Source organism: Neophocaena asiaeorientalis, unplaced genomic scaffold (assembly GCF_003031525.2).
Source record: "Neophocaena asiaeorientalis asiaeorientalis breed wild unplaced genomic scaffold, Neophocaena_asiaeorientalis_V1.1 scaffold295, whole genome shotgun sequence".
In the NCBI taxonomy this organism is placed as follows: domain Eukaryota; kingdom Metazoa; phylum Chordata; class Mammalia; order Artiodactyla; family Phocoenidae; genus Neophocaena; species Neophocaena asiaeorientalis.
In genome coordinates this window covers 1,393,477-1,417,693 of record NW_020174718.1, presented here as the reverse complement: position 1 = coordinate 1,417,693, position 24,217 = coordinate 1,393,477, and the positions used below count along the sequence as shown (strand labels likewise).

General features: G+C 44.9%; 1 protein-coding gene across 4 annotated transcripts in view; it reads right to left on the bottom strand.

The window, feature by feature from the left end:
* Positions 1-24,217, bottom strand: part of LOC112409742 (toll-like receptor 8) — a 144,202-nt gene that overhangs the window by 37,856 nt on the left and 82,129 nt on the right. The window contains exons 1-5 of one of the 4 annotated variants that reach the window (XR_003005221.1): positions 11,181-12,662; positions 8,037-8,163; positions 6,775-6,931; positions 5,935-6,023; positions 4,394-5,693 (exon numbers count right to left, since the gene is read on the bottom strand). The gene's annotated coding sequence lies outside the window, so the exon portion shown is untranslated. Of the gene's footprint in view, positions 1-1,842; positions 2,750-4,393; positions 5,694-5,934; positions 6,199-6,774; positions 6,932-8,036; positions 8,164-11,180; positions 12,663-24,217 lie in introns of those variants that run through there. The other 3 variants (XR_003005222.1, XR_003005224.1, XR_003005223.1) reach the window with 3 other exon arrangements.

The window sequence follows — 24,217 nt, the reverse complement described above, 5'->3', positions numbered from 1 at the left end:
GTCTGAACCCAAGGACACGGCTGGAGGTTGTAGAGCAATGTTTGGATTAGATTCCCACTGCTGGTGAGTGATGGATGTGACTGGTGAGTCACAAGATACAGCTGACTTGTCAAGTTACTTGAATGATAATGATGCCATTGACTAAGTGGGGAGGACAAGTTCTGTAGACAGGATGACTTTAAGCGATGATCACGTGGAGATGTCTAGCCAGATGGAGCCCGAGAGAGAGTCAGATGGAATCCAAAGGAATCCTAGAGTCATCAGGTTAAAGAAACGTACTAGGTAAAGCCATGGGGAAAGGAAGAGCATAGACAAGGAAGAATGCAGACGAGGAAGAGTGTAAGCTCAAGGTTGGCTCATTGCACAAACCAATATTTAAGGGATAGAAGAAGTACAGCCAGAGAAAAAAATGAGTGAAGAGAAGCAGGAGAATTTAGGACCAGGGGAGACACTGGAATGACCATCCAAATAGTGACAGGTGGCTGAGAGATGAAATTTTCCAGGATGAGGGAGGACAGACCTTGTCTACTTGGCCATTTAGATTAAAAAAAAGGGAAAGGCTACCTGGACATCCATGAGAAGTAGCCATTTATTTTTCCTAACTAAGCAATGTCATTTATTCTCATGCCGATTTTCTTTAAATTTAAAAATAACAGTGTTGACACGTTTGTTGCATCTTTACATTTCCTAAGTTGATATTTTTGATTAATTTCAATGAAGCAACTTCTACATTCTATGTCAATAGAGGTGTAAAGCCCTCAAGAAGAGTTGAGAAGAGATAACCAGTAGCCATCATTTTCCTTTTTTTTTGATTGAAGTATAGTTGATTTACAATGTTGTATATGCCATCATTTTATATTTCCACCATAAAGATGGTACCTGTAACATAATCAACCTCGAGAGCATAGATTGTAGTAAAATGTAGTTAAAATAAGTAGGCAGTGATGAGCTATGAGTATCTATGACCTTTACTTTTAATAATTTATTTTGTTGTACGTTTATATCATTTAATTTTTAATAGTGGCTGTGTTTAGCAAGCAGCTCTCAAGTTTCTAAAACAATTTTAACATCTGGAATGGCTCACAAAAAACTGGTAACTAGCTACCTCGGGAACATGGGCTGGAGGTTCGGAGAACTTTTTCATTCACTCTATTCTATACTGTGTGATTTATTTTAAATAAACAGATGTGTATTACTGTATAATAATTTTTAAAGTTTAAGAATACCATATTAAATACCAGTTGTGTAACGAGAGGAGAGTTAAAAATATATATTTGCTTTCACGTATACGTTGGAGGCTAAACAAGAAACTAGTAAAGAGAGCAAGGGAAATCTGTTGAAGGGAAATATACTTCTCATATTGTTTTAATATTTGAACCAGATAAATGTGGTCTCTGTTCAAACAATTTTAATAATTAAAAATAATTTTAGCAGTGGGGGAGGGATGGATTGGGAGTTTGGGATTAGCAGATGCAAACTACTACATAGAGATTGGATAAACAACAAGGACGAACTGTATAGCACAGAGAACTGTATTCAATATCCTGTGATAAACCATAATGGAAAAGAATAAGAAACAGAATGTATACATATGCATAACTGACTTACTTTGCTGTACAGTAGAAATTAACACAACATTGTAAATCAACTATACTTCAATATAATAAATTTTAAAAATAAAAACTACAAATAAAAATACTTTTAAAAGGTCAACCTCGGGCTTCCCTGGTGGCACAGCGGTTAAGAGTCCGCCTGCCGATGCAGGGGACGCGTAAAAAAGTCAACCTCTATCCCCCACGTCCCCAAAATGGGAGAAAATTTGTACTGTTTATGATTACATACTGGAGACTCTGCCTCTCCTGAGGACATGCTCCCACTGAAAGCAGAGACTTTTTCCTGGTTTCCATGACAAATATGTGGCCAGGGCATCTTGAAAATGCTCCTGGGAGTGACTCACTGTCCGGATAGGCAGCTGCATCAACACCGGCCTCACGACTCAGATAGGTAGGGTGCCACGGCTATAAGCAAACAACAGTATTCAGGTGAAGACATTTTTTCCAGGTAGAAAGTGGAAGAGGGCCAGACATTCTTGAAGCTCTATCCATCCATTATTCCTCTCATACTAGTGTTGGAAATGTGTGTTTGACTAATCAACAGGTGATGTTTGTTCAAGGACTGCTGAAAGGCAGGCACCTGACCGAATTCAAAGCCAAAATTCTGAAGCCACTTCCTGGTTCTCAAAGAGCAGAAACCTTCTTCCCGCGGTGCAGAAGCAGAAGTGCTGAAGGCCGCGCCCAGTGATTCCAGCGGTGCAGTTTTCCTTTATCACGCCAACGTCTGTTGTCCACCAGGAACCCGAAAAGCATCTGCCTCTCCCGTCCTTCTACAAGCCCTTGCTGGAGCCACTAATGACGAGCAATTTCTCTGCCAATCATGGGAACTCCATGAGATGTGCGGTTGATCAAAATTAATGTTAAAGATCTAGTTTGAATTGAATGGGAATGCGATTTACACATATGCCTCTGTAATCTTTTGAAAAAGCACAGCCGTGACACGTGAGAGTGTTGATTGCAAACAAGCCCTAAGATGACTCTTAAAGATGAAATGACAGCACAGGCCTGCATCAGCCGTATCATTTTTTTTAAAGATTATTTTACTTTTTAAAATTTATTTATTTTTGGCCGCTCCTGCGGCATGTGGGATCTTAGTTCCCCGACCAGGGCTCAAATCCACATCCTCTGCATTGGAATCGCGGAGTCCCAGCCACTGGACCGCCAGGGAAGTCCAGCCATATCTTCTTTTCTTTTTTTTTTTTAATTTTTATTTTAAGGAGTTCCCTGATGGTCTAGTGGTTAGGATTTGGTGCTTTCACTGCAGAGGCCCGGGTTCAATCCCTGGTCGGGGAACTGAGATTCCACAAGCCGTGCGGTGCAACCCCCAAAGAATTTTCTAAAATACCATATTGGAGTATAGTTGATTTACATGCATCAGCCGTATGTTGACAGGGCCTTTGAAAAGATTCCCTATAACATGACATCTCTACAATGTTGAGTCTCATCAAGCAGAACAAGCCCACAGGCCTACATAAATAAGTTGCTTTTATTTTCCATATTGTTGGCATATAAATTTCTAAATGGCATTCATTGGTTTAGACGTCTAAGGTGGAACACATAAAAATCATGTTCACGTTAGAAGGAATGACAGAGTTAGAGATTCGCCTTTTTGCTGACATCATAGATAGCACGGGTTCGGACAAGCATCACCCATAAATGCTGAAACCACGTGGTAAAAGTTTGATGAGATACAGGAGACCTGAGTCTCAAAGTATCTCCCCACAGGTTATTAATGACAAAGGGAAAACGCTAGTTTCCCAGCAGAGAAAGCTGGTGGCAACCCTGGAAGCAAGCGGTCCCTCGTCACCATCAGCGATGGCAACAACTGGACGTCACGTGCCTCTCCTGTGAAAAACCGAGGACACGACATCCCTCACCGGGCGCTCCTACCAAAATGATCGGATTCTACCCGTGAAAAAACAGGAGGCAAACCCAACTGAGAGAAAGTTGACAAACCAGCTGGTCTGTATTCTTCCGAAATGTGAGAGACAAAGAACAGCTGAAGGATGGTTTCAGATTAAAGAGGCACAAGAACTAAATGCCTCTCGTGAGCCTGCACTGGATCCCGGTGAGGAGGAAAAAAAAGGCTGGCAAAGACATTAACGGAGCAACTGGCAAAATTCAAATCTGGGCTTCAGCTTCGATGATAATAGCAGTACACTGGATGGTCCATTTCCTGAATTCAATCTTGGTACTGTGGTTCTGTAGGAGAACGTCCTTATTATAAAAGCCACCGTGTATTGAACACCTTTAACGTACAAGGTGCACATATCTCCTTCAGCCCTCAGGAGAAGGCCACACGTTGGGACCATTCCCCTTCCCCACTTTGCAGAGGAGAAAAGAGAAGCTCAGAGCAGTTATGAAGCATATGCAAGGCTGCACAGCTAATAGGGAGCGGACCAGGAACAAGAGACAAGTCCAGTGGTGATGGCATGGAAGACTGTATCTTGTGTCTATTAGTACCTGGGAGGCTGGACAAAGGAATGGAAAACAGAGGCCCTTGGAGGAGTGTCAGAACTGGGGTGTACAGGGCGACTTGGGAAGGGCCTGGGGAGGTGAGAGTTTTAAATCAATGCCAAGTGATTGATGAGTAGTGGGGGCTAGACTGAGAAAAGGCAGGAAACGAGGCCATGAGGAGGCAGGAGGCTGGGGGATGGATGTCTTGATAAATGTGCCTCTGACTCACACTGAGAAAACATCTTACATCACAGGCTGGTTGAACACACATACACACTCTCACATAAATAACTGAAACAAAGTTTGATTAAACAGTAACCTACCTTTACCATGCAGGAGAGCCTGGTCCTTCCCGTTCTGTTGCTCTTTAGTGATTTGTTTTGGCTTGTTCATTTTTTTTGCTTTGCTTTGTTTTTCATGCTGGCAAGAATCAACTAAACTGATTTCCTGAAACTGGAAGGGGACGGGGTGGCTGTGGTTTGAAAACCAGGCTCTAGGGTGTGGCCCAAGCTTGAGGGGGCGCTGGATTGGGGAAGTCAAGGTTAGAATAGCAGTCAGCTCTCTAGTTTGGAGACCACCCTTTCCGCTTTCTTTCCTCAGCTAAGCCTAAGCCCCTCACAGCTCTGTTTGCCTGGTCCTGTGATCCAAAGCCTTAACCACGCCTGCACCCTAATGAAGCCCTAATTGGAAACACCTGTAGTACCAAGCATGGCAGCAGGGCCCCAAGTCACAACTGGCCTTGGTCAAGCCAAATACCTGAGAAATTCTAAACATATATAGACATCAACATACATAGGCGTCAGCTTCCAGGAGAAGAGGAAAGAAAATACATCATAGCTGTTTCAAGGGGATACGGTCAAAAGCGTTGCCTTCCTTGGGGCAGGCAGTCCTTAATGTCTGGGTTAGCGTCAATTGACCTCACCTCTTTCCGATCTGAATAATTAATTCTTTGCTACTTGGGTTGAGGACCTAAACAGATGGACTTTTTCGTATCCATCTCTCCTGACGGGAAACTTCATAACCTATTTCAGAAAAGCAGGCCTGAGTAGATGAAGGTTCAAAACATTAGTTGCCAATATGTTTGTTCTTGGCACATGTATGTATTCATGCATCTCTGTGATAACATGGGGCTTTTAAAGAGAAAGTCAGTGGAATCTTTGAGGAATACATTAGGCATATCTGTTTGGCTTCAAGAATTTATGTTTGGATATAAGAACTCACGGTGCTTTTGTCTTCCTAGCTGAAATTAAACAATAATTTTTGAAATGATAACGTCAGGGTTACATATTACAATCCTTTCTTCAAATAACCCAGTTTATATTCTTTTTACTTCGTTGTTTTCTTTTTAATTTTCATGACTGGTCTCTCCAATTACTTCTACTACTATATTTACTTATTTTCCCAGATGGTATTTTGCATTTGCCTGGTGGACATTTCCAATTACTGTACCAGAACAATTGTTTTATCCTATGACCACCTGTGTTCCTCACCTCTGTCATCATAGTAAACATACAACCAATCGCCAACCTTTGATGTTCCTTCCATTCCATTCCCCTTGGTCCCCACTCACTCACAGCTCCTAGAAGTTTCTTCTTAGGACTCCTTATACCATGGAGTAAGTTTCTGATAAATATGAAAAAACTGCAATTATCCTCTCTCCTCCCACAAACCCACTTCTTCAGTAAAATGTCTCTGCCCACAGAGCTGATCACCAGTTTACCACTTCAGAGCTGATCACCAGTTTACCACTTCAACCACTGTGGTGTAACTAGATCTATGGGTCATGATTCCTAGTGGGTTAGATGGTGGCCCCCCAAGAGCTCTATCCCCGTCAAATCCCTGGAACTTGTGAATATTGACTTACTTGGAAAAGGAGTTTTTGCATATTTAAGGATCTTGTGATGAAACCATCCTGGATTGCCTGGGTGGGCCCTAAATCCAATGGCAAGTGTCCTTAGAAGAGAAAAGAAGAGGAGAAGACACGGAGAAACTCATACATGATTGAAGACTAGCTTTTTTTTTTTTTTATGCGGTACGCGGGCCTCTCACTGTTGAGGCCTCTCCCGTTGCGGAGCACAGGCTCTGGACGCGCAGGCTCAGCGGCCATGGCTCATGGGCCCAGCCGCTCCACGGCATGTGGGATCTTCCCAGACCGGGGCACGAACCCACGTCCCCTGCATCAGCAGGCGGACTCTCGACCACTGCGCCACCGGGGAAGCCCTGAAGACCAGCTTTTAAAGTACAAACTCTAGGATAAGGCACTGCAAACCTCAGAGATCCCACCAAAAAAAAAAAAAGTCATTTTAACCATTTCAAATATATTAACCCTCTGTCCACACCAGTATAAAAATTGGAAGCAAGTCAACATGAAAAGTGTTTCCAATATGGAGGTGTGACAGCCTGTCTTGTTGAAATGTAGACCAGGAAATACCAATGAAAGTCTGATTTATTACCTTCTCATACTCAGTTAATGTCACATGGATAATCTGCTTTGTCGATGACAAGTATGGGTAGCCACTTCTTTGCCCTACCCTCCAGGTAGCTTCATTCCGAACAGGAAGAATCTACAAACTGTCGTAAGTGCGCTAAGGGATTTTACTTCTGATAGCTCCTAGTTGCCAAAGAGCAGTTAATAAACTCCTTAGCCAAGCAGGAGGGCCCTTTACAATCTGCTTGCTGTGGATGTCCCAGCCCAAAGTATTACCTGGCAAACATGGAGCTCGGTGAATTTTTTGGGTAAACAAACCGATCTATGGCTCATGCTGTATGTGGCTGTTCGCTCACACGGGTCTGCCTCTCCCATCAGGCCCGGCTCTGATTCCTAGGAATTCCGATTCCTATCCCCAGCGGCTAGGAAAGAGCTGGGTACACAGGAGATGCTCAATACATGTTTGCTGAATAAATAAAGAATGATTTTTTTCCACCCTCCATGCAAGCCATGACATTTGGTTGAAATAAATGGATGACAGTCAATATATATAATATTATGTATATATAAATAGTATATATATTTAATCTTACGAAATATTTTTGTTTCTAGATTGGGAAAACACTATCACAAGGTCTCTGTGTAGCCAAAGGGTATCCAAAGGGTACCAGCCACTTACAGAGCTCAGTATGGTAATGAGGAAAGGCATAATTTCCTGTGGCTTGACAATAATGGGACAGGAATAGCTCCAACTGCTTTGAATAGATCATGAACGTAACCTGTCCCTCTCTGTTGAGGTTCAAAGCTCTGGAGTCCTACTAAACAGAAGTGACCCAGCCATCCGTCAGCCAGGTGCTAGGCTTACAGATATCCTCACGTGGTCGCCATTTTGCTACATTCTCTGCGGATTTCAAAATTTGAATGACTGTTTTTGCCTCTGACAATCTTAGTCAAATTGGAGAAGGAAGGTTGACAGAGGAAGGGTAAGGATTTAGCAATAAGAAATGTTTCTCTGGACAGACATAAGAAACAAACTATGGTTACCAAAGGAGAAAGCTGGGGGGAAGGGAGGGGATAAATCAGGAGTCTGGGATGAACAGGTACACACTGCTATATATAAAATAGATAAACAACAAGGACCTACTGCACAGCACAGGGAGCTCTACTCAGTATTCTGTGATAACCTATAAGGGAAAAGAATCTGAAAAAGAATAGATATATATGTATATATAACTGAATCGCTTTGCTGTACACCTGAAACCAACACAACATTGTAAATCAACTATGCTTCAATAAAATAAAGTTCAAAAAAAAGAGAGAAGTGTTTCTCTGGAAATCCTGCATCTCAATGATAAAATCCTAGAAAAAGATAGATTTTAAAATAATACCCAGGCAGTCCATTCCTAAGTCTTGGGCATTCCTCATAAATGATTGTCAAAAGATAAGAGGCAGGAGTTATTATGCCCAATCTTTCTATGCTGATAAAATTTTTGATTGTGATGCAAAGAATCAGGTGGTTTCCATCAAATGTCACTCACCGTTGAGTTTTCGAAGAGATTTGAATGGAATCATTATAGAGACATTTGGAAAAAAGTCCACACCAAAGCAGAGCAGAGATCTTCGCACTCATTTGAAAATACAAAGCCCTTAGGTTTGACATTCACCCTAAAAATGGAAAAGAATAACTTCTTAGCATTTTCCACTCAAGTTTAGATGAAAAGGGCATCTTAAGCCAAGGGAAGACACGCAAGGGCAGGGACCACACTTTTTTTTTTTTTTCCGGTACGCGGGCCTCTCACCGCTGCGGCCTCTCCCGCTGCGGAGAACAGGCTCCGGACTCACAGGCGCAGCGGCCACGGCTCAGACCCAGCCGCTCCGCGGCATGTGGGATCTTCCCGGACCGGGGCACGAACACGTGTCCCCTGCATCGGCAGGCGGACTCTCAACCACTGTGCCACCAGGGAAGCCCAGGGACTACATTTTATTTATGACTCTCTTTGTGGCAAATAAAGTACCTGGCATGTACCGGGCAGGCAATAAACACCCGTGGAGTGAACGAATGACCCAGTGCTCTGGCTTATTAATATGTAGTTGACTGTAAGCGTTGATTCAAAATCAACACATCAAGGATGGTGGCAAATTAGCATTCAAAGCTCTTTAAATATATTTGTAAAAGAATTCTTAAATTTCACAAATGGAGATTCCACATTGTGAATTTCCTTTTTATAAATATTTAGGTGGATATTAGCAATAAGTATGGAGAAGAATGTCCCTATATAGTCTCCTTGATTAAAAACTATATATATATATTAAATATATATATTTTAAAAATTGTGCTATCGAGCATGATATTCACATACTCAAAAGTATGTTCAAAAACTTGTTAAATGAGGTCCCCATCAATTAAGAGGGGAAGAGAGTCTGTTGAAGCCCTAATATTTGTCCACTACTATGCAAGGCATACTATTGGATGTAGAAGAAAAAATACACAAATGTGGGGCTTCCCTGGTGGCGCAGTGGTTGAGAATCCGCCTGCCGATGCAGGGGACACGGGTTCGTGCCCCAGTCCGGGAAGATCCCACATGCCACGGAGTGGCTAGGCCCGTGAGCCATGGTAAATATAGGTCTTAGAAACGTATCTTCTTCTTAGCTTATTTCATGGCACATCTGTGTCTTAAATTTCTAATTTAGGCCCTTCTCCTTACCTGTAAATAAAATATAATTGAACTTCAAATTGATGTTTCATTCTCTTAGATTGGTGTGTAAGCCACTCTCAAAAAGTGTGAAGTGCTTTCAATGCTATGAAACAATGTTTTCAGTTTGCATTATTGAACTACAAAAAGGCTCAAGATTTTTCTTTTTCTTTTTTTGGCCATAATGTTGTTTCTAAAACGTGCTGCTCTTTCTAGTAAGCACAAAATTGGCCCCATATGTTTAGAAAGAATAGAAAATTATTTCATTTTGTGTCTTGAGGTGTTAAGATGCTTCTTTAGGGAAATAAAGAGATCTTCCCGGTATATTTCAAGGAGATATTATCTAACTCACAGGACTGTGGGAGGGGATGCAATGATTATCAAGGGTGGAAGAGACCCTGCACCGGGGAGGGTTTGTTAAGACTTCGACTTCGTATGCCTCCCCCCAGCTCCCCCATATACACAATCCTCAGAGATACAGCCCCAAAGCTATGCTGCTCTCCTGGAAAAATAGCTTGAAAATTCCATCTATTGGAAGACTGAAAAGTGTGGCTGTGATGGTTGAGGAATTTGTGAGGTTTAGAAATGAAAAGACTGTCCCAAACAAGCCTCTTTTACTTCCTCTCTTTTTGCTTTATTCTTCCTGCTCAATTCAAAGTTTGCTTAAGTCCCAGCCCAGACCTGACTGTATGACCTTCGGCTTGAACATAAACTCCCTTGGCCTGTTTCCTCCTGGGGGTTTGCGGGGGGAGAGGGTCGAAGATGCGGTGGCTAGGGTCTCCTGCAATTGGAAGGATCCCTCATTCTAACGGTGACCCTCAGGTCCCCTTCGTGCTTGTGAAAAACATTGTCCACTCGAAGCTCAATAGCAGGGGTATAAATCCCCATACTGATTCATAAATACTCCAGCCATCTGGGAAGACCCTCTCTTGGGAAGAAAAAAGAACTCTTCCCAAATCAAAAAAAAAAAAAAAGCAGCCTCTCCTCCCCACTCCCACCCTGCATCCGTGTCCAGGTGCAGCAGCGAAGTGTATACAACGTGATACATGCAGAAGCTTGTCAATTTCCCCATACCACACACCAAGCGCCAATCCTTACCAGATTTTTCATTTTCTTTCTTTTTTTTGGGGGGGGAGGGAGCTACGTTTGAGCTTTGTCCTCCCAGGAGAAAGGTCTTCTCTCCCATCACTTGATTTCATGATTCACCCCTTTCCCCTTAACGCTCACTTTTATTTAAAAGCTGAGGAACAGTTGAGTTGTGTGCATTCCTTACAATCTGATTTCATCTCTGCCTTGTTTGAAAAATGCAGAGCAAACAGCTACGTGGGCTTGGTTTATCTTTGTGCCATGGACATTTTCATTTTGCCCACACCCTTCCTTACAGGCAGGAGGAGAAAATGCAGGGCTGGAGGGCCAGGCTCCACCTTGAGAAGGCTCCCAGACCTCTGTGTGCTCACTGCTCTTTTCTCGATGAATCCAGCAGGCTGAGGCCTCTCAGGTTTGGCAGTTGCCTGCACACATCCCCTTTCCTTGCAATGCAGAGTCTTCTAGGTGACGGTCTGGTTGATTGTCTAAACCACAGATAAATGGTTTCCTGTGCATTTCTCAAAATAAGTGTCGAGCCAAGGAAATGAAATCAACCGGCTTAATAATCAGCAATTTGCCCTCCACCCTCTCCTTAAAAATGGATATTTTTGCAAGTCAGTTGTGGGAGCGGGGGGCGTGACGGCAGACGAGTTTAACGGGGGGCGTGACGGCAGACGAGTTTAACGTCTTGAACATTTGCATTGTAAATCTTAGCTAGTCACTAAATGCTGTTTCCACTTAGTAAAATTACTCTTGAAAATTTTGCACCCTTCCTTATATAAGGGAAGAATCCATTAAAGACGTTTGTTAAGACATCACTTTTCCTTTAAAAACTTGGTACTCTTATTTCCCTCTTTCTGCACATTAAACGCCCCCCAAAACAAGGGCTTGGCTTTTACCCACCAGTTAAAATAGGCATTTCAAATGATTGAGAAGTCATCAAGGATTCAACGAAGGTAAGGCCTGACTGTAGGTGAGCCAATTAAATCGTATCAGATTTAAACAGCACAAATTCCATTCTTGTCCAGCTGGTGTCCTTTAAATCCAAAGACAGTTTTCAGTATCCAAGTTGAGAATTAAGTCATATTCATTAACCGTTAAGTGCACTTACAAAAGCAATCTTAAATATTGAATTTGAACCAGCCGTTAGACAAAGAGGAAGCACGTATCTTCAATCCTTTTATAAAGCAGCTGTTAAAAATGTCATTTTCTCCTTATCTGACAGGACTGATAATTGTCTAAATAACTCAAGTTTGACACCTGAAAGTGTGCTGTGACTTACCACCACCTTAATTTTCTTGATCAGATGCAATAAATTCAGTGTCGGCTTAATAACAGACCCTTCAACAGTTAAGCACTGCAAATGTTTCTATCAAAGTTTGCGTTCAACGCTAGATACTAGGAATTCATTGACCGTTAAGAAAATGATCTCCTAATTACCTAGTGTAGACGGGCTATTTCACATACCTGGATGAAACCCATTTCTGTGTCGTTTTGCCCAACTGACCAGGTGTTTGTCATCTATCGCTCCCCAGGGCACCCACCTTTGACCCTTTTGCAAAGGCTTCATCTGAATAAGATGCTCCTTTCAGAGACCATACCGTCACACCAACCAGGTTTTAAAACTTTTTATTCGCATATTAAAAAAATTGTGCATTCCAATAATTAAAATCATTTGAACAACAACAAAAAAAAAATGGCACTGATTAAACTGCATTTTACAGCCCGCAGGACACCTTGGACCAGCTTGCTCTTTACTCTAGATTTCACTGTCGTCCCACCCAGCCTCCTTCACCAACATGCAAGTTCTTTTCCTTCCCTGCCAGCCAGACAGGCGGATGGGAAGCAGGCGCGGCCTTCGTTGTCAGTAGTTCTCCATTCTTTGATGTGAAAAAGGGCAGCACAGTCATTTAAACGATCCAACCTCTTTGCATCTTACAAAGTTAAACAGCTAAAAGAAGTAAAATAAGAAGGCAATGCTCGTGGAATGTACAGTGCATATTGGCGGCGCACGCCTCATTACGACTCGCCTGCTTGCTTCTCCTGTTCAATCGCTGCGACCGGAAAAGAAAAAGAAAAAAAAAAAAAAGATGGAGGGGGCTGGAGATGCGAATTCAGTATAGCCGAGCATAGGATTTCAGTACTTTCGTTTAAAGACATCTCTCCTCATCAGACAAATTTCTACAAGCACAAATAGGCATTCCACCATGAAATATTTATGTGATATACAACATTTGAACAGAGACAAGGATAAAGGCATTTGCATATTAATATGGTATATTAAACGCTCAATTATTAGATTATTAAAGCTCCGTGCTGGTTGGCTGCAAGGCAATTTTCAATTAACCTTTCCATGCCGCGTGAATCACAAAACTGTCAGCTCCTCCCCCGTCTCTTCCCCAAAGATGCGAGCCGTCCTGCTTTCTTCTCTGCTCACAAAGGCGGCAGCTGCTGCCGGGCGCCACCGACCACCGCCCTACCCGCTTCCTTCCTTTCGCTCAACAATGGAGCCAGCCGCACACAAAGCTGCCCCCCACACCCTCTAGATCAACGCTGATCTGCATTTAGGAGCGACTCCGCAGCTCTGCACACATCCCCCTGCAAGAAGGGCGTTTTAAACATTTCATAATACAGCCCAGCCGTCTTAAACCTAAACAGATACAGCCCACGAAGCCATCGGAGGCGAGAGAAAAAATGTGACTGTGAAGCTCCGGGCTTTGGTGGGTGTGAGCTGGAACAAAGGATCTTTCTGTTCCTGATTCATCATCGCCTAAGAAGCGATGCAGAATGCTTTTCTTTGGGGGGCGGGGGAGGAAAGAAAAAAAAATGTTCCCTTCGAAGCTGCCATAGCAAAACGCGAAATTTTTAAATCCTTAAAAAACAAAAAAAATCACCGAGTTCCCGACCCCGTTACCCAGCATCTGGAAGGGTCTAGCACCCCCAAGCTCCCCAGGGGCCGCCTTTCCCGGGAGGACCATTCTTGCTCGGCTTCACGGATGCGGGCGCGGGGCGGGAAGGGGAGCAAAGGGCAGGAGGCAGGGGCCCCCGGGCTCACCGGAGCGAGTTACGAGCGAACGAGGTCCGACCTGCGCAGTGGTCGCCGCCGAGTGCCGGGCAGGGCCCGCCGGGCGCCGCTATATGCGCGCTCCTATGTAAATGAGGTGACGTCACCGCCGGCGCGCTTAACTCCTTCGCGCCGCGTCTCCGGAACGGCGTCCGGGGCCTGCCTGGCGTTGGGGGCTCACACCCTGTGTCCACCCACGCACGTAACCGCAGCGAGGGCGGAAAAATAAAACGCGCAAAGCCCACCCTGCCACACTTCCTTCATAGTACATTCCCCCAGCCCCTTATGTCTGTTCTGTCATCATGGATTTTTGCAGCAGCCGCGCAAACCTGTTCTTGGGGACCGGAGCGTGATAACTAAGGGCCTGGGTGGTACCTAGGGGGGACTAGCATTCCTTTACTGCGAAGCTGCCTTTGTCCGTTACAGACATCCCCAAGCCAGGGTGCAGTGTCCCTCGCCCCAGGGCCTCGCCCACTGCAGCGGTGCGATTCCCGTGATTTCAGCTTTCAGGCCAGTGGCAGCCCTACGCCCCACCCCGGCCTTCTTTGTCTCCTCGCTGCCATTCTCCTAGACTTGGGTGGGAAGTAAAGCACCCTTAAGTGATTAAAAAAAAAAAGTTTTCTCACTGTAACATGCATATTTTTAAAAATGCTGTAAGTTTGGTTAGCACCCAAATCAAATAACCGGAATATTTGCGGGTTGGCGGTGAATTTACCGGGAGTTTATAGAGTACATCGCCTGCCTCTTAGGAAAATGTCAAGTTCAAGCTCTGCTATTGACTTGCTGCCGGACAAGGAAGAAGTTCTTTTACTTTCCTGTTCCTGATTTTCCTAAATTACAAAAGTGATTGCCAGGGAGGCCCGGGTGGAAGGCCAGAGACTGCACTCCCATTATCTCTAAAATTTGAAGATTCAATTTAAAAATCGAACTCCGTATTTTGAAAGGAGCCTTTCGAGCAGGATTCCATTTTGAAGTGCGTTTCTGAGTTACATCCGGAAATATGGGAGCTCTAGGTAGAGAGGAGTTTTCAAAATGGCACCTGACTCTGAATATTAGGGACCCCTCCCCTTGGGCTGAAATCAGTTACAAATACCATGGGGGGAGGAGAGGGGAGGTGCACATGGCCTGTGAAGGGAAAAAGAGCCAGGTTGTGAGAGTTTTCACATAAAGCAGTATGCACAAAACTCCTTCCCCCTCCCTGCGTCCTCAGAAAATGTTTCCAGAAACCCCTTGCTAATCTTGTTTATGGCCGAGGCTTTTGTCTCACTGGGGGTTGGAGTCAATTGTTATATAGACCCATGAAAGCCACTGCAGGAGCACCTCCGACTTCCCCATTTCTGCGTCCACTAGACTTCCTTCTTCCTGGGGAGGGAGGGGGACAGGGTGGGCAGGGGCAGGTGACCGTCTGGTTCCCCAGTTCACACTCTGCTGGGTCGCTGTCATTCTGGTCCCGAATGAGGGCACTGGACTTTTTCATGCAGGCACAGTATGTCATGTCTCTGGTTACACGTCCCCCTGACCCTCCCCTAGTTGACTGGCCCAAGAGTCCACTTCATCGTGGAAACTCAGGAAGGAGCGTGCAGGGTGGATTTTTGGCCCTTTGCAGCCGTCAGGTGCTTCGTGCTGACACCATTTCTGTCGGGTTCTGGGAGTCCATTTCCCCTCACCCAGCTGCTGTCAAGAATCACTTCTCTCCTCCCCGAGTGTCCGGATGACACAGGTACGACACTAAGGCTCCCTGCTTCTCCCCAGGGCCTTCTCCTCAGGCCTTGCAGCGCAATGTCTCCGAGGGCAGTGGCGGAGTAGAAATTTGTAAACCCTGGACCATTTTTCTAGTTAGGCAACAAGCAGCCTTCCTTCTGCCTGTCTCTTTAGAAATGGATAGAGAGGAAGGGAAAGGGAAGGAAGCAACTCCCTGAAAGGAAGAGTGGCTGCCATGTTAGGCTTGACTTGTGGACTTTCCGGGGGTTCTAGGAAGAATGGAACGGGCAGCGGGAGGCAGATGGCAGCAAATGCGAACTCAAGGAATATTCCCGAGTTGTGTGACCCTGGCCTGTGAATTAATTTTTCTGTGTATTTTCTCATCTGTGAAATGGGATCATTCAGTACTTAACCTTCCACGGTTGCTGGGAGGCTGAAATGCTTCAGACAGTGTGTAACAGCGTTGTTACTGTTTTGCGTTGTATTATTATTTAGGATGCAGGGTTGAGGAAAAAATCCTCAGTGTTTGGAATTAATTGCACATTTTAGATGTTTTTGTATTAGTTCTTTCTCTTTTAAAGTACCAGTTTACTGAGATTTTCATGAGATCTTTTGCTAATTTTTCAGCCAATAAAATTTCAGTCAGGCACTGTAATAGCGGCTTTATGTTTGTTTTCGCCTTTCATGCCCAGGGCCTTTCCATGAGGAGAGGTTTACAGATACGGAAACTGAGGCTTAGAGATCCAGCATTGGGATAACTCGGCCAGTAGCCACTCGGTACTATTGACGCTGAGAAAATTCTTCACCCCCCGGGGCGGCCCTGGGTCTGCACCTGAGACTCACCAGGAAGAGCGGGAGGCAGGCTGCCTTGTGTCTCACAATGCCTGGTACATAGTAGTTGCTCAGTTAGCAGTGAAGGATGGCATGGAACTGACTGGCTTCAGTGAGGAAGGTCCTTGCACGTGGCTCAGCCCCACTCTGCACCTGTGACTCTAGCCGCCTTGCTTTCTTCTCTTCAGTCCTTCCAGTATTGATGCTTCAGACGTCAGAGATAATTCCTGCCTCCTGGAAGCTACCGTCTAAAATGGGTTAGCACGTGCTGGGTCACCAGTTCTCAATCCCAAGAAAAGACAGAGGCTTGGAGGGACAAAAGAACGGCAGCGTGTGCCCGGGGCTCAGGACTCTCCAGCGAAAGCTGACTAGACAGCCCACCTGAGCCAGGCCCTGTCTTCCTCTCCTCGGGAGGCCACAGACCCCGTGAAAACCGTGCCAAGAGAGCCTGCGCTGGAAGGTGGCCACGTCGAAGCCTGTGCCCAGTGGAACCAGGAAGCGGTGTCAGGGCACACTGTGTTTTATGTTGCTTTCCAGGGCAGGCCGGGGACAGATTTGTAGCTATTTCCAAAGCTGGGGAAACAGCCCTTGAAATCTGAGTTCAGGAAAATTCATCCTATTATTTTTAACCTATTACATTTTACGCAAGGCACTGACCAGAGAAGAGGAGGGGCAACGGGGACTAAGCAAGGCTCCCGACTCTTTGCTTTCTCAGGCCCAGGTCCCTTCGTCCACTTTTCAGGGCCTCCTTCCATCTGCCCCCACCTGCCTCAAGCCACTTTCCCCTGTGACCCTGCAAGCTCCATCTGTTCATCTAAATCTCCTTAAAGACCCAGCCCGAGTCCAGACTTGATGACAGGGAGGTGATATTTAGTGGCCTAGCTGTATGTCAGACCCTCTGTTGAAGCCCTTTGTGTACAACATCTGATTCAGTTCTCACCCTGTGTAGTGGCTGCAAATATCCCCATTTTACTGCTGAAGAAACTGAGGCTCAGAGAATTGAAGCAACTTGCTCAACATCTATCTACCAAGTCTTCGTGCTCTCACGGAGGCCCGTCTCTACTAGGATTCCCAGCTCGGCGGGGGGCTCCACGTTGTACTCCATGCAATGGAACAGAAGGCTCCCTCAGCTAGGGGGCTAAAAAGGAGGGGGCAGTACCAGGAGAGCAGGGAGGGTCAAAGAACAATCTCGAGAATGTCGGACCCTGGGCTGCTTAACTTTCCCGTCCACTTTGTTGATCTGATGGAATCTTAGAGCCAAGGGGAACTTACAGGGGATCTCATTCAACCCGGTTCCCTTCTGTGGCTTGAATTCACCTCTACAACATCCCCTCAAGTGGTTCCTCAGCCCCCTCACAGCAATGGCAACAAAAAGAAGGCAGAGAACCTTTGAGTACATGCAGGGGGCGAGGAGTAGCTTCCTTTAGCCTGGGGCTTGCATCGAATGCGAGAAGCTGACAGAGGAAATAATGTGGAGAGGCAGGCAGGGGCCAGATGGTGTAATAGCAATAAGAACAACAAGAACCGCCACAACAAAAGCAACAGCAGCAGCAATCATGACCATAATAATAGCAAACATTTCTTGAGAGCTTACCATAAAGGGGGGAGCTTTCCATGTGTAATCTCCCCAAATCCTTGCAGGCATCTCTGACAGAGGCACCCTAAGGTCCCCCATTTTGCAGGCGAGGGAGTCTTGGAGAATCAGATAACTTACCCCAAACCACACAGTGAAAGCCTGAGGCAGTGTCTGAACCCGGACTGGCCGGCCTAGAAGCTGCCTCATTTAAACACTACAGTTTTCTAGAATCCTACCCTAAGGCCTTTAGACTTTTGTTCTGTAGGCCACATCAGGGTAAAGTTATATATTCCATCTCAAGAAACCGTCCAAGGTTTCCATCATTAAAACTTTTAAGCGTAGATATCATAATGGATCGTATCACTTAAAAATTTGCCTGCTCCAATTTTCAAATGATTTCATTACAGACACCCAATCTGCCCTTTGCCTTCTCCTACACAGCCTGGCACGCTCGCAATAAAGGGGATTCTTTATCTGGAACAGTGGCATTTTCACACAGCTTTTCACTACTTTAATATTTTTCCCAGCAGTCATTCATATTACAACGGTTAAAACAAAACTAGTAGGTCAAACAACGTATCGGAAAGGGGGGGGCATTGACAGCCTCCTGTGTTAAAAATGAAACTGTTTATTCCGTTGTGAAGCAGAACTATCATTAGCAAGTAATAGGTGTTCATATGTTGTAATGTGCTTCTTCGCTGGGCGTCAAAGCTTTTCTGTAGCATATAGTTCCCAGGTCGTCAGCAGAAGGCGGTGAATGGCTTTGTGGGGAGAAAAATGAAACTCAGGTGGGCAATGGACAAGTGGCCCAAATTTGGGGGGACACCTCACGTGGGCCCTAATCAGCCTTCTTGGCTGACCCTGACCATTTCCCCTCCCCGAGGCTGGTTTCTTGGGCCTGTGACCCGTGTTGTCGCACAAGGCCCCACCCTCACAGAGGCCCTGTGCTTGGCTTAATGCTCTGCTGCTGCCATCTCGAAATTCTTCATAATTCTGAACAAAGTCCCCATGTTTTCATTTTGCCCTGTGTCCCCAAGTTATGAAGCCAGTCCCGCCCCTTTCATTCTCATTCCCTCTGTGCCCCCAGTGCCCCTGGCTCTTCCTAGGACCCAGGAATGGGTCCATCGACTCATCCGTCTCTTCCTCTGCCTAGCACGCCCTCTCTCGTCATTCCCACCCAGCTGCCCAAGAGTGGAAAGTTTGAGCGTGTGCACGGGACAGTTCAGCCTCTCCACCGTGTGCTAAGCTTCAATCTGAGCCTAGTTGTCCTTGGAGCTGGTGAGCCGGGGAGGTCACCACCTTTTCCTAGGACCTGTGCTGGGTGCACATACCAGGTCTCTTCCCTTCCTTTCTGCCACGTTATTTTTTCCTGTCTGACGGATGCCTGCAGTAATCAGCTTACTTGCGCATCAGAACTGACTGGCACATACCGAGGCCAATGAAGGAGCAAGCCTTTACCAGCACGCCCACCCACTTCCCCAATTCTCTCTGATGCCCACCCTCCCTGGAGCCTTCCCAGGGAAAGAATCCCATAGACATAATTTCCATCAAAGCAAGAAGAAGAGGAGGATGTCATCTTTTCACACAAAGGCCCAACATGGGGCAAATGAAAGCACCAGGAAAAAGAGAGTTGAGTTCTAGGCTTATGCTGTGCAATTTATAGCCAGGAGTGAATTGTCCGAGTTGGTCAAGATGGTTCACAGACACTAAAATGACCAAATCTCACTTTAGCAAACAGATTTAACTAAAGATGTAAAAGCTGATCATATTCTTCACAAAGTTAAACACTGAATATCCACGCGACCCGGCAATTCCGCTCCCAGGTGTATGCCCAACAGCATCGAAAGCATGTACTCAAATACTTGTACTCTTGTTCATAGCAGCACTATTCCAATACCCAAAAAGTGAGAATGATCCAAATGTCCCGCAATGGATGAATGGATAAATGAAATGTGGTCTAACCATACGACGGAATATTATTTAGCCATCAAAAGGAATGAAGCGCTGATGCATGCTGCCACGTGGAAGGACCTTGAACACCGCTAAGAAGTCAGATACGAAAGACCACATATTCTGGATTCCATTCATGTGAATCATCTAGAATAGGCAAATTCCATAGAGACAGAAAGGAGATTAGAGGCTGCCAAGGAATTGGGGAGGGAGGAAAAGGGCGTGATGACTTAATAGGTCCAAGGTTTCTTTTACGGTGATGAAAATGTTTGGGAACTAGTTAGAGGTGGTGATTACACCCGACTGTGAATGTACTAAATGCCACTGAATCGTTCACATTAAAATGGTTAACTTTATGTTATATGAATTTTAACTCAATTTTTTAAATGAAAAAAGAAAAGGAAAAGAAAAGAAAAGTGAATCATAGTCCTGTTTCCTCACAACGCAGGGTCTGGTTATGAGGAAATGGGAGGCGAGTCAGGGTGGAGTGAGCTTTGGGGTTCTTAACTCTTTTTGTGCCAGGGCGATCTGAGGAAGCCTCTAGACCCTTTCTCAGAATTACATAAATGCAGAAAATAAAAAACCTGGGATCACGAATGAAAGCAATTCTATTTCCATACAGTTACCAAAAGAGTTGTAAACATTGTGATGCAGTAATATACATGCTTCCTTATGCATTAAATAGCACAATCTACGAGGAGGTCTCATACCCAGCATAAATTCAAAATAGTGATGAGAGTGCAGTGCAAAACATGAACAGATATGAAAATATCTGTGATTTCTGTTGTTGATGCAGTCACAGGAACTGCTAATAACAGAGGTTCCTTGCTGTTACGGACTGAGCGTTTGTCTGAATGAAGGCGGGTGTCTACAAGCCAGGAAGTGGGCCCTCACCAGACACTGAATCTGCCAGCACCTTGGTCTTGGACTCCCCAGCTTCCAAAATTGTGAGAAATAAATGTCTGTTGTCGAAGCCACCCAATCTATGGTGCTTTGTTACAGCAGCCCGTGCTGACTAAGAGATGTGCCTACATGCATACTTGAAGGAAATGCTTACACTCAGGTAGAGGTTAATGAAAATAAAGATGTAATTTTTGTCTAAGTACATGGATTCTCTCCAAAGACCACTTGAATGACTGTGGACCCCAGTCTATCTAAAAGAGAGGTCTCTTGAACTACAGGAAGTCACCAACAGGGTTTCTGAGAGAGAATGGAAGAGATGGTATGGCTGCCAATAAACCGGATAAGCCACTGAAGCACTCTGCTTTGGAAATTTAATTGACTATTTCCCCCTGCCCACTCTCTGCATGGCCTAAATTCCACAGTGGAGAGCAGCAGATTACCTAAAAAGGTTTAGGCACCAGCTCAGGGGAACCAGCAAATTGGACAACAGTTGGGAAAAAAATTAATTTAAATTAAAAAGACCAGCTTACAGCTTACAGGTGTCACCTTACATTCCGGGCTTCAGTAATTCTTCTGTAATACATCTCACATGTATCTGGTGTTTCTCAACTTTATCAAGGCATTTTCTCATTTTGGTTGTCATTTTACCCTTCAAGCATCCTTATGCAGATAAAGGGGCTAGGTGCTGGTATCAGTCTTTCGCAGAGGATGAAACTCAGCACAGAGAGGTTTAGTGACCTGCCCAAGGGTGTTCAGCTGGTCAGCAGAGCCAAGACCACCAACCCAAACTCCTTACTTGCAACTGTGGGCCCCTAGTCCTTTAGGCATGATTTTAGGTGCTAGAGCTCAGATAACACATACTTCAGGAGAAAGAGTCTAGATCTAGGATTAGAAGGAGGCAAATTCAGTCACGTATGGAACTCAGTCATCTAAGGGCAGTATTTTAACTAACTGTAGGATGACTGATTGGTAATGGAATTGTTCCCAACGCTAAGCAAACGAAAGCACACTGGCTTTTGTTGCGGTGGTGTGTTTTGTTTGTTCGTTTTTGTCCTCCAAGAATCATTTCTCAGATTTGAACCTCCACGTGCGTGCTTGGCTTCCAAAGACCTAAAATGCCTCATTCATGAAAATGGCTTGCCCGACATATTTACACACATGCTCTCCCCACTTATTTTTATTACTTATGGTCCTTGGCACAAAGAGTAAGCATACATTTGGACTTCAGTCTATTTTTCTATCTACATCCAGACAGGGACATAATTTTAGTTTGGGCCAGGAGGAGGTATTTTAACGTCTGAATTTTCTATTTTGTACTCTACGACTATGTTTGCAGAAATGCCTTACTTTTTTAGCTAAAATACTTAATCTGGTTTTGCATAAGAAAGAATGCACTGGCCTCGGTCCCCCGTTCCTGGGAGGGAGCCTCTAAACTTTTGGAATTTCCCAAGTGTTTGGAGTGTCTTTGTTATTCCTGATGGGCCCCTTGGACCACACCTGATTGTTTATGATAACAAGGTGACTTACAGAAAAGCTGCAAAAACACAATGAAGATTCATCAATTGGTAATATTTTGCCACATCTGCTTTATCATTCTCTGACTCTCGCACTCTTTATCTATCTATCTATCTATCTTCTAAACGCTTTGCAAATCTGACAACTTTTACCTCCAAATAGTTGGTGCACATTTACTAAAAGCAAGAACCTTTTCCAGCATAGCCACTGCACAGTTATCCGTGCCAAGAAATTTCACATCGCTCCAACACTGCTATCTTAGCTACGGACCTAATTCACATTTTGCCTATCAGCCTGATAATATCCCTATAACAATTTTTCTTTTTCTGATTCAGGTTTCAGTCCAGGAGCATGTATCACATTGAGTTGTCATGTCCCATTAGCGTCTTTTCATTTAGAATTTCCTCAGCCTCTCTCGGTGTTCAATGACACGAATATTTTTGAAGACGACAAGCCAGTTGTTTTGTGGAATTTCCCTTGAATTAGGTTTGCCTGATGTTTCCTCGTGATTAGACTGGGGCTTTGCCTTTTTTGGCAGGAATACTACACAAGGGATGCTGTGACCTTCTCGGTGTCTCGCATCAGGAGGCACGTGGTCTTGGTTTGTTCCATTGTTTGGGATGTTAACTTTGATCATTTGACTAAGGTGTTCTCTGGCAGGTTCCTCCACAGTGAAGCCATTATGCTTTGAGATGTGCTTTTGATTGTATCTCTGTTTCTTACATGGTGTGGCTCTTTCAGCGGTCTTTGAAAAGAACTCTTAGCTCAGTAATACCACAAAGTGGGTGGCTTACAAACAACAGATATTCCTTACAGTTCTGCAGGCTGGATGTTGAGATCAGAGTGCCAGCATGGTCGGGTGAAGGCCCTCTTCAGGGCCACAGACTTCTCATTGTATCCTCACATGGCAGAAGGGCTAGGGAGCTCTGTGGGGGTCTCTTTTATAAGGGCACTAATCCCATTTGTGAAGGCCCCACCTCCTGATACCATCACATTCAGGGGTAGGATTGCAACACATGAATTTTGGAGAGAACACAAACATTCAGACCATAGCACTCACTCATGGTGGGGTGAATTGTAACCTCAAAGCAGGTGAATTACTCTCCCCCACTGTGCACAGACCCAGATGAGATTCTGTACAGCACTGAAGGACATGGAGAAACCATGTCAGCGCCATCCCCGCTTACAAGTAACTTAGCTGTCACTTGAGCAATACCATAGTATTCAGAGTGTACCCCGTTTCCCAAGGAGAAAATTTAAAAAGATAAAACATGGCAAATATATTTTCACGAAGTAGATCCATGAGGGTCTTTCCTTATTAGACGCTAGGGAATGGGGTAATGGAGGCTGCTCACTCAACCTGCTTGCTGAACCTCTCAGGATATAATTCTGTCTCAAAGGGCAGACCAGAAAGTTGGAGGATTCCCTTCCACCAGTGCCCTACGCAGTGTTTAGAGTCTCAGAGGGTCTTCAAGTAGCCTGGCATCTTAGGTGTTTGTGAATCATCTATTAGTTGAGGGGAATTTACTCTCCACCTGTCCTGCTGGGGGACGTGGGTTGAGCCACTGGAGGGATTCGTGGCTGACAGTAACAATAGCGAGCCTCATCTGTGGAGGGCTTGCCAGAGCCAGACGCTTCTGCATTCCACTAACGACCTGGTTGGGTAGGTAGAGTGAACATGTTTCACAGAGGAAGAAACCAAGGCTCAGAGATGTAACACGCCCAAGGTTGCTCAGCGAGGGAGACCAACCATTTAATGTGACAGTTTAAGTTTTCTTTTTCAGCATTTGATTTGCATTTTCCACCCTCAAGCAGGGGTGGCGAGTAAGGAGAAGGTGAGATTTCAGATACCACAAAAATTGTTAATTGGCCTTTGACTAGGTCAGTCGAAATCGGTTTTTTATTTTGGGGGGTGTTTTTTATTGTTTTTTTGCTTTGATGGGAAACACACTAACATTTGTAGCACTAGATACTCTGTATTGCTCTGTTGGATCCTCTCAATAACCCCATGAACTTGGTCTAAGGATGGATGCTCATTTTACAGATGGAAAAACCGAGGCTGTAGAGTTTGGCAAGTGGCTCGGCTGGTTCCAGAGGCTGGTCTCTAAGCCCCTCTCACTGAGCCAAAACTGATGTAGGGAGAGATTTCCCCCCCACCACAGGAGGCTTTCAGATGCAAATCGAACAAGGAACCCTAGTCTGTCCCTTTCAGACTGACAATCTGAGAAGGTTGGATGATGCCTCAGGTTGGTCAGAATGCAGGGGAAGGAGAGCGAAAGCAGCTCTCACAGCCCCTGGTGGGAAGTATAAATCCGACTTTTCAGGGGTACCGGTGGCTCTCCAAGCATTTCCAGCGTGATCCAGCGATTCCACTGTTAGAATTGTTTTCAACCTTTGTAT